Consider the following 10,674-nt stretch of genomic DNA (forward strand, 5'->3'; position numbering starts at 1 on the left):
CTCCAGCAGGAACCAACCCCGCTGACATCTTGATTTTAGATTCTAGCCTCTTGAACTGTGAGAGAAGAAATTTCTCCTGTTTTAAGCCACCAGTTTGTGGTAATTTATTATGACAGCCCTAGGAAACGAATACTTTTGGATTACTTTTAAAATGATACTGAAAAAAAATAAATAAAAAATAAATAAAATGATACTGAATAATTGGTTATTCATTTGGAAAAATTAAAATTGGATTCCAACCTCATGGCATACACAAAAATAACCTTCAGTTGGATTAAATACCTAAAGTTGAAAAGCAAAACTTTAAAATCTTTAGAAACAACTAAAGATCATTCTCAGGACCTCAGGGTAGGGAAGGATTTCTTAAACAAGACACAAAAATCACAAATTGTATTAGTCTGTGTTCTCCACAGAGGCAGAACCAATAGGATATTGATCGACTGATCGATTGAGAATACGAAATTGGCTCATGTGGTCCTGGAAACTGACAATTCCCAAGATCTGCAGGTGGCAAGCTAGAAACCCAGGAGAGCCAATGGTATAAATTCTGGTCTGAGTCTGAGTCCAAATGCAGGAGAAGAACAATGTCCCAGCTGGAAAACATCCAGGCAGAGAGAGCAAATTCTCCCTTACTCTGCCTTTTTGTTCCATTCAAGCCTTCAATGGACTGGATAATGCTGGGGAGGGCAATCTGCTTTACTCAGTCTACTAATTCAAATGTTAATCTCATCTAGAAACACTCTAGCAGACATACCTAGAATAACATCTAACCAAATATCTGGGGGCTCTGTGGCCCCATCAAATTGGAACATAAAATTATTTTGGGTCATTCTCAAAAATATAATGTTGGTAGAAAAAAGTATATCACAGAGGATACAACTTACAAAATTTCTATAAAGCTTTAAACTATACAAAGCAATAGTATCTAGTGTTTAGGAATCCTCATACATCTAGTAAAAGTTATACAGACATTTATAGCCATGATAAACACCAGGATAAACTTCAGGATAGTAGATACCTCTGGATAGAGAGGGAGGGGAATGGAATCAAGGAGGGGTACATAAGAAGCTACAATTTTATCTCTAATAGTTTATTTCTTAAGCTGGGTAGTATGTACATGAGTGTGCACTATGATGCACTATAATTTTTCTCAAGATATAATTAACATACCATAAAATTCATCATTTCTAAGTGTGTAATTTAGTGGGTTTTTTTGTTTATTCACAAGATTGTGCAACCATCACTACTATAATTCCAGAACATTTTCATCACTCCAAAAGAAACCTCATATCCATTAACAGTCACTCCCCATTCCCCCCTCCTACCAGCCTGACAACCACTAATCCACTTTCTCCCTTTATGCATTCATATAAATGGATCATTCAGCATGTGGTCTTTTGTGGCTGGGTTCTTTCACTTAGCATAATGTTTTCAAGATTTATCCATGTTGTAGCATGACTCAGTATGTCATTCCTTTTACAGCTGAATTATACTCCATTGTACATATATCCCACATTTTTGGTTATTGATTTTTCAGTTGATATTCATTTGGTTGGTTGTTTCCACTTAGCTATCACGAATAATGATACCATGAACTTTTATGTGCAAACTTTTGTGTAAACTTACGTTTTCATTTCTCTTGGGTGTACAGCTAGGAGTGGAACTGCTGGGTCATGTGATAACTACATTTAACTTTTTGAAGAACTTTCAAAGCAGTTTCACTATTGTACAACCTCACCAGTGATATTTGAGGTTGTTTGTTTTTTTTTTTTAAACAGATGTCTGTCTTTTTTTTTTTAAGATTTTATTTATTTATTCATGAGAGACATAGAGAGAAGGCAGAGACATAGGCAGAGGGAGAAGCAGACTCCTCGCAGGAGCCCGATGTGGGACTCTATCCTGGAACTCCAGGATCACTCCCTGAGCCAAAGGCAGACACTCAACCACTGAGCTACCCAGGTGTCCCGATATTTGAGGGTTCAATTTCTCCACATCCTCGTCAACACTTGTTATTGCCTCTCTTTTTTATTATAGCCACCCTTGTGGCTCTGAAATGATATGCATTATGCTTTTTGGGGTACCTAAATTATTTTGTAATAGTTTTTACATTTAGTACTTATAAAGGAAGACCACTGTTACAATTATTTTGTAACAATTTTTACATTTAGTATTTAATAAAGGAATTATTTTGTAATAATTTTTACATTTAGTATCTAATAAAGGAAGACCTCCACTCTCCTTTTAATAAAGGATGGCTGGTAAAGAGGATGGACTGGTAGAAATAGAAGATCAGTAGGAGTGTGCTACAGATGTTCCCCAGGGAGATGAGGCCTATCTTAGAAGGCCATGGCAGTGGTCATGGAGAGGGACAGGCTGGGATCCCAGCTAAGAGGCCAATGCAAATCTCAGAATGATTTCAGTTTAGAGGGGCAGGCATTATTCAGCCTACCACAGTTTCATTCATTATAGATTGGAAAAAATACTGATAGTTACTTGTAGGCTCATGTTCTCACAATAGGCAAGAGGTGGAAGTGTCCATCAATAGATGAATAGAATAACATATGGTAAATCCCTAGAAGGGAATACTATTCAGCTATTACAAGGAATGAAAAAAAAAAAGAATGAAATTCAGATATCTGCAACAAAATGGATAAACCTTGAAGACATGACACCAAGTGAAAGAAGTCAGACACACACAACAGGATAAATAGTGTATGGTTCCACCTAGAATAAACAAATTAACAGAGACAAAAAGCGGACCAGAGGTTACCAGGAACTGAGAGGGAAGTCATTAAAAAATTTCTGTTTGGGTTGATGAAAAAGTTATGGAAGTAGAGGTGATAGTTATACAACATTTGAATGTACTTAAATGCCACTGAACTGTACCCTTAAAATGGTTAAAAGAGTAAATTTTAGGTTCTGTATGTTTTACCACAATAAAAATAACAGTCTGAATTCCAATAAATAAATAAATAAATGTAAAAAAAATATATGGATAACTGTATTTATTTTTTTAGCTTATCCAGGAATAATTACAATCAATTTCCTTCAGATACTCCAGGATCACAGGATTTGTTTAGAATTTGCCTACCGTGTTGCTAATGCAATCCTTCCACATATTCCTAACACTTTGACTATGGTACATTAATTGATCATACCTTTGGCAGAGCGAAGAGCAGATGATGGGCAAATGTTCTTGGGGAAAAATAGAGGAGTCAAAATATTGTTTTATGGGCAGGTATAGAGCTCATAAAGGATTTATTTGGCTAAGAGCAGAGGAGAGATGTCAATTCTTTGCTCCTAATGAAGACAGAATCAGTAGATACTGCAACAGAAGAGACCTAGATTGGATAGCAGGAGTCCTCTCACCACTGTAGAATGAGACGACTGGGCCAGTAATTACTGAGACCCCCTCCAGCTCCAATAGTACCTAGCTCTGTTACTAAAAAATGAATAGGAATTCACACTTGCCCAGTGCCTATGGTTTGTGTGGCACTGTGCCAAGTGCTTTTCAGTAGCGTATACAACCCTCATGACTCTGTACGGTTGGTATTACTACCCTCATTTTACATACAAGGAAATAAGAATCCAGATAACTTACATAATTTACCATAGTTCCAGAGCTAAGAGGTAGCACAGCTGAGAACCAAGGCCTAGGATGTCTGACTCCAAACACACATGCTCCACACTAGGCTATACTATAGCATCCTCTTTTATAGAGAAATCTGGGTAGGGAGAGAGCTGACTCTGGGCTACAGGCTTGGGCTACCCCCAGCTCAAAAGCAGGAGCCTGAAGTCACTTGTTAAGATTGCTCCAAGCTGCTTCTCTCACACCAGGTCCAGAGACAGGGGCTGCAGATCCCGCCACACTACAGAAATTTGGCTAGAAACTGTCCACCAATTTTCTGCCCTTATAAATCTCTGGAGCATCTATCTCCCAGATGAACTGGTTGTGGCCCTCGGAGGAGGAAAGGACAGTCCCATTTAGCAGAAGTATGACCTCTAGCCTTTGCAGCTCTCTGACCTAGAATGGGCAGAACAACAACAACAACAAAACCAAGTGACAAGGTAAAGCACACCATTGTGTGTGAAGGATCTTGCACATGGGTTTTATCAGAAAATGTACTGGAATAATTTCCCATTAGTAGCTGGTCGGCTGGCCTCCAGTCCATTCTATTGGCTAATTCTCCCAAAGCACATTCCAATGAGGGGCCTGCTTCAGCCCAAGAGAGAAATCCAAACTCCTCAGCTTGGTATCTGAGACCCTTTGTGATTTGTCTCTATTTCCAGCTCCTACCAATCTTATGCAGACCTCTACCCTACTCTCTGGTCCCCATTCATGCTTAACCTTTTCCCATGACAGGGGGCTATGGAAGCTGTGCCCAGTTCTGAATTCTCTTCATCGGGTAATAATCCTCCCCCACTTGCACTGGAGAACTCTTTGCTCTTCCCTCACAGAACCCTGTATCCTCCAATGGAATCCATCTTCCTGGCCACATGGATGAAATCCCGGTTGGGAATGTTACGGAAGCTGACCCCCTTACAATCTTCTCTGGGACTCTCCTGCTGTAGGTAGCAGGGGAACCTGTCTTGCTCTGCTCTGATCTGTCAAAACTCTTATCTGGACTCTCCTAGGCCGCCTCGCACTTTCGAGCTTGTACTCTGGTTATTCTTACATTCTCTGCAAGATTGCCTCAGCCTCGCTTTCTCCAAGTGTTCCACTTCCTTTCTTTCCTTTTTTAAATATTTTATTTTTTTATTCATGAGAGACACACAGAGAAAGAGAGGCAGAGACACAGGCAGAGGGAGAAGCAGGCTCCATGCAGGGAGCCTGATGAGGGACTCAATCCCGGGACTCCAGGATCATGCCCTGGGCCAAAGGCAAATGCTAAACAGCTGAGCCACCCAGGGATCCCTGCTCCACTTCTTTTCAAGTGTTCAATTTTAACAGGTATTTCCTGACTACCTCTTCTGTGCAGACATTGTGCTATGCTCTGGAGATAGAGTTGGATGAGACATCGTCCCTTACTGAATGGATGGATGAATGAAAACAGTTCTTGGACCTCACCCAGTTTATTATAGGGCATTTGGGCCACAGAAAATAGTAAATATAAAGACCAAAGTAAAAAAATAAAAATAAAAATAAAAATAAAAAAATAAAGGCCAAAGTCATTAGCCTGGTATTCAAGATCTTCTCCATCCAGTTCGAGTGTTGTGCCCCCACCACATACACACTTAACTCCAGCCAGACTGACCTATATGTTGTCCTAGAATAGCCTGAGATGTCCCCACATGTGTGTATTGGCCTAGGCTATGGTCTTCTCCCACAGTCTCTTCCTGTTTTTCTCTCCCATGTGTACTTTCCCTTTCCCCATCTCATGGGCCTCCTTTCTCTCACTTTTAGCTCCTCTCCCTTCTACTCCCCCTCTTTCACCCCCTCTCCTTTCCTTTTTCTGTTCAGCTATTGCTGAGCTCTCTTTTAATGTTCCCCCTTCCACTCTTACCTCTTAATTTTCCTCTCCCTTTTGTTTCCTGATGCCCTTCCTGCTCTATGCACAGCCCCTTCCTCTGGGTGGCAAAAAATGGGATAAGACAAATCTAAATCAAACAGCTTCTAGATCTCATCATAAGAAGCCCTCAAAGTCAGGTGGAAGGGAGAGGGGGAGAAACGGAGGGCAGAGGAGATCCTGGAGGCAGAGAAGAGGCTGCCTAGCGACTGCTGGTGAATCAACAGGGAGCATCGTGTCAGTTACCCACCTCCAACCCACCTCCAGCCCTTCCCTTTTCTCCCTGTGATCACAGAATGATGAAAAGTAATAACTGCAAAAACTCTTGACATCCATCTACTTTGCCTCCCTTATTTTGCAGCCAAGAAAGTGAGGCACAGCTAGGGAAACAGAGGCACAGAAAAGGGAAACACTAGCTAATTTCACCAAGCAAGTCAGTGGCTCAGCAGATGCTGGAGTCCCAGGTCTCCTGTCCCCCAGAACAGTGGGTGTCCTTTCACTAGTACCACACTCTCTTCCACCCTGTAGTCCCTCCCCCTGGTCTCCTCCCAACCAGGTTTGGGATTACATCTAAGGATTCTCAATCTCCCTTCCCTCCCCTGCTCCCACCTGAAGTGAGTGTAAGATCCAGTGAACTAGGGGCAGAAGGGACAGATCACTTCAGAAGGGCCAGCCCTAAATCCCAGGGGCATATTCGGTGGTGGTGGGATGGTGAAGTGTCAATCTGGCCTGTAGGGAGATCCCACTCCTCCTTGGAGAGCTCCATTATAAGCAGCCTCTTCCCTTTCCTCCTAAGAGATGCTCTTTTAGACACCCTTTGTCACCCACCCTGCTTAGCTTGCCACCTAGAGGCCCTACCTCACTCTGCCAACTGCCAGCCATGGACTTCAAACAGGCCACCCAGGCACAGGATGGTCCATGGCTGCCAGTGGGGGTAGCTAGAGGTTGGTGGGGGGCAGGGTGTTCCAGAGGCTCCACTTTCAGTCCTGCTCCTCTGCTCCACAAAGGGCCACTGTCTGAGCACAGAGGGACCCTGGAGGGAGGCCTCCCAAGGTGCTGAGCAACAGGGCTGGGTTTCATCATGCTGGGCCTCCAGGCCAAGTAAACATCAGGGTGGAAACAGGCTCAGCAGTTCATTCTCTCAGACAGGATCTTGGCTTCAGGAGGACTCAGTGGCATCCTCACCCAGGGCTTCCCTGAGAAAATGAAGGCCAAGGTCATTTGCCCAATTTTCTCCAGAATTGGAGAGGCAGGATGGGGAACTGGCTCTAGCCTACCTGGTCCACTTCCCATTGCTCAAGGAGCATCCTATTCCCCTCTTAAGAAGTGCAAGTTTTACAAGGAAATTTTTAATCAGTTAAGGAGGAGAGAGCTCTGTGAGCATGGGTAATCAGAAAAGATTTCCTGGAGGAAGTACCACTTAGGTGTGATTCTGCTTCTATGCATAGGTAGAATCTGTGCATAGGTGGAATCCACAAATGAACAGGAAGGAGAAATACATTTCAGGCAGAGAACACAGCACTGAGAAGTTGTGGTGTCTGAAAAGCAGGAGCATTTGGGGTCAATGAAGAGACCTGTCCGACAAGGGTAGAGGATTCACATTGGAGAAGGTGGAAAATAAAGTTGGCAGGTTTGGTTGAAAGTTAAACCATGACCAGTCTGAAGAGCCAGGTTGAGGTGTCATGACATTTTCTGAGCAGAACAGTGATGTGCTGAAAGCAGAATTTCAGAAAGCGTAGGCTTGTGATGTTTTGAAAGAGTCCCTACATCGACCCCCAATCCTCTGGATAACTTGAGCTAATTATGGAATCTCTCTGGGGCTTGGCTTCCTCATCTTTCGAATAAAAGGGTTATACCAGGGATCCCTGGGTGGCGCAGCGGTTTAGCGCCTGTCTTTGGCCCAGGGCGCGATCCTGGAGACCCGGGATCGAATCCCATGTCGGGCTCCTGGTGCATGGAGCCTGCTTCTCCCTCTGCCTGTGTCTCTGCCTCTCTCTCTCTCTCTCTCTCTCTCACTGTGTGCCTATCATAAATAAATAAAATTAAAAAAAATTTAGAAAATAATGCAAGGACGGGAAAAAAAACATTTAAAAAAAAAAGGGTTATACCAGAGAATCCTAAAGCCGCTTTTCATCTCAAAATGCAAAAGTTCTCTGATGGGGCGACAAGGATTGAATGAAAGGAGGAGAGGAGAGGCTGTGGCCACATGCCAGATAACTCTGGGCTGCATTTCTGCAATGAATCATCCCCCGTAGAGCTGTGGAATGGCCATCATCACTACCTCTGCTGCCAGGCACTCTGCGGAGTACTCCCCACTTTTTTAAAACTTCATTTTTTTGTGAATAGGAAATGCATATACACATTGCAAATTTTAAGTCATAAAAAGATATATGTATGGTAAAAATAAATTTCCCTCCTTTCCCTATTTTCAGCCATCCATTTCTTTCCCCACTGCTGCCAGTCTCCTATGTATCCTTCCAGAGATAACCTATACATAGATAAAGATTCTATGAAGTCTTTTTCTTTTACACAGATGGGAGCATACTGGACACACTTCTGCACCTTGTTTTTTTTTTTTTAACTTGGAAATTCAGGAGATCTTTTCATATGAAAATATAAAAAGCTGCCTTGTTCTTTATATGGCAGACCATGATTTATTAAATTAGCCCCCTATGGATATATATTTAGAGTGTTTCTTTTCTATCCTAAACAATGCATCGATGAATATCCTGAACATACATCATTCAGCTTATGCTGGAACAGGTCCACAGGATATATTCCTAGAATGGAAATTATATGCTAAGCTTTTCATATAACTTAACACAACAATAATTTAAAGCAATTAAATTAATCTTGCAAATAGGGATCCCTGGGTGGCGCAGCGGTTTGGCGCCTGCCTTTGGCCCAGGGCGCGATCCTGGAGACCCGGGATCGAATCCCACGTCGGGCTCCCGGTGCATGGAGCCTGCTTCTCCCTCTGCCTGTGTCTCTGCCTCTCTCTCTCTCTCTGTGACTATCATAAATAAATAAAAAAAATTTAAAAAAAATCTTGCAAATAAGAATTGAGGCACAGAAAGATTCATTGACTTGCTCAAAATCACACAGCTCTTATGTACTAGAGTTGAAATTCCAATATAGTCAGTCTAACACGAGAGCCCACAGGCTCAATCATTCCACTAGTGCTTCTCAAACTTTAGCACACATTCACATCAGGGCTTGTTAAAACATGAGAGTCTCTGATTCAGTTCATCTCTGGGGGAGGGGGTAAGAATTTGTATTTCTAACAAGTTCCTAGGTGATCACTCTGTGACAACCACACTATACTAGCTCTCCCACCTTCAGCCATGCAGGTTGTCCAATAAGAAAGCAGTTGGAACTCAGCACCTGGCCCTGATATGATCAGAGTTGAAGGGCATAAATCTAAGCTCCATGAGGGGAGGGTGAGAGCCCAGCACAATTCCTGGTACTCACTAGTACTCAATAAATACTGCATGTTTGTGTCTTTTCAAGATTCATATGTTTAAGTCCTGTCCCCCCCTCTAAGGTGATGGTATTTGGAGATGGAGCCTTTGGGAGGTAATTACTTTTAGAGGAGGTTATGAGGGTGGGGCCCCTCATGATAGGATTAGTGTCCTTAAAAGAAGGAGAGACCAGAGCTCTCTCTTTCTCTACTATGTGAGGACAATGCAAAAAGACAGCTGCCTGCAGTCCAGGAAAAGGGCCTCACCAGGAGCAAAGTCAGCCTGTACCTTGATCTTGAACTTTCCAACCTCCAAAACTTGGAGAAATAAATATCTGTTTTTTTTTAATACCTCCCAGCCTCCAGGCTATGGTATTTTGCTACAGTAGCCCAAGCTGACTAAAATCAAGCACTTGGGAATGCAGCTGTTTATTTCCTCCCATTCCTCATTTTGCTTATAATGAGATCAATGAGGCAGCCAGGCCTTTGTTATTTACGGGAAGGCAGCATCTCAGAATGCTAGAGCTCATCAAAATAAGCTAACCCAAATGCTCCTATTTATTATTATTAATAACAATAAGTCATAGCACACCCATGCTATTGACATGCTTACTTTTCAAAAACAATTATTAGGGATCCCTGGGTGGCGCAGCGGTTTGGCGCCTGCCTTTGGCCCAGGGCGCGATCCTGGAGACCCGGGATTGAATCCCATGTCGGGCTCCCGGTGCACGGAGCCTGCTTCTCCCTCTGCCTGTGTCTCTACGCCTCTCTCTCTCTCTCTCTCTCTCTCTGTGACTATCATAAATTAAAAAAAAACAATTATTATTGATTCCCTCTAATCTAATCCCCTGTGTTTCCTTCTCCCTTATTCTGATACACAGCCTCTCTTTTCATTCCAAGTCCACCCCCCCAACACACAAACTATGAGAAAGACCTAAAGTCAGGAGGCAGTCTGAGGTCTGTGGGAGACCCCTTCTGCAGAGTAAGGCACTGACAAAGGTATCTCACAAACGTGGACAAAGTTTTCAGGATCATGTATTGTGGCCCCGAGGCACCGAAATACCAGCCCAACTCCTCAAGGTGCTGTGACTGTTATAGAACTTGATCCCTGAACTCAGGGGCCTTGAGGACCCTGCAGTTTCTTCTAGCTGCTCCCTCCTGGCCTTGAGTCCTGCTTCTGCCGTCTGGCTCCCCCACAGGCCTCTGTCCTGGGCTCCTTCCCCTGTTGGTGCCCTGGCTTTGGACCCCACACCCCAAAGCCCAGACTTGTAGCTGGAAATGTCTAGGCCTCAGGCCTCTGGACAAGCCATCCCTCTCTACTACCACCACCAAGAAGCCACTGCTTGGGCAGCTGGAGTGAAGGTGGCCATTAGGGAGAAAATTTCAGGCACCAAGGCAGCGGAGCCGGTTGGCCAGTTGCGGGGCCACATCTGTGTGTGATTCAGCCACATCTGTGGAATGCGGGGAGGTCAGCCCTCACAGCGGGCAGACAGGTGGGGTCCGGCACAGCCTCTCTCGAGCGGCCGAGGCACACGGGCGGCCAGGAAAGGACCGTCAGGCTGACGCAGTCACCCGGAAACCCGGTCCCTGGGACGCAGTTAGACTCAGATGGTGGGGAGAATCAGCCAGCCTGCAAAGTCAGACGTGCAGACGTGGTCAGCCCACACGTCGGGCGTCGGGCGGGGGGATCCAACCGTCCAGATGCCC

Source organism: Nyctereutes procyonoides, unplaced genomic scaffold (genome assembly GCF_905146905.1).
Source record: "Nyctereutes procyonoides isolate TBG_1078 unplaced genomic scaffold, NYPRO_anot_genome, whole genome shotgun sequence".
NCBI lineage: Eukaryota > Metazoa > Chordata > Mammalia > Carnivora > Canidae > Nyctereutes > Nyctereutes procyonoides.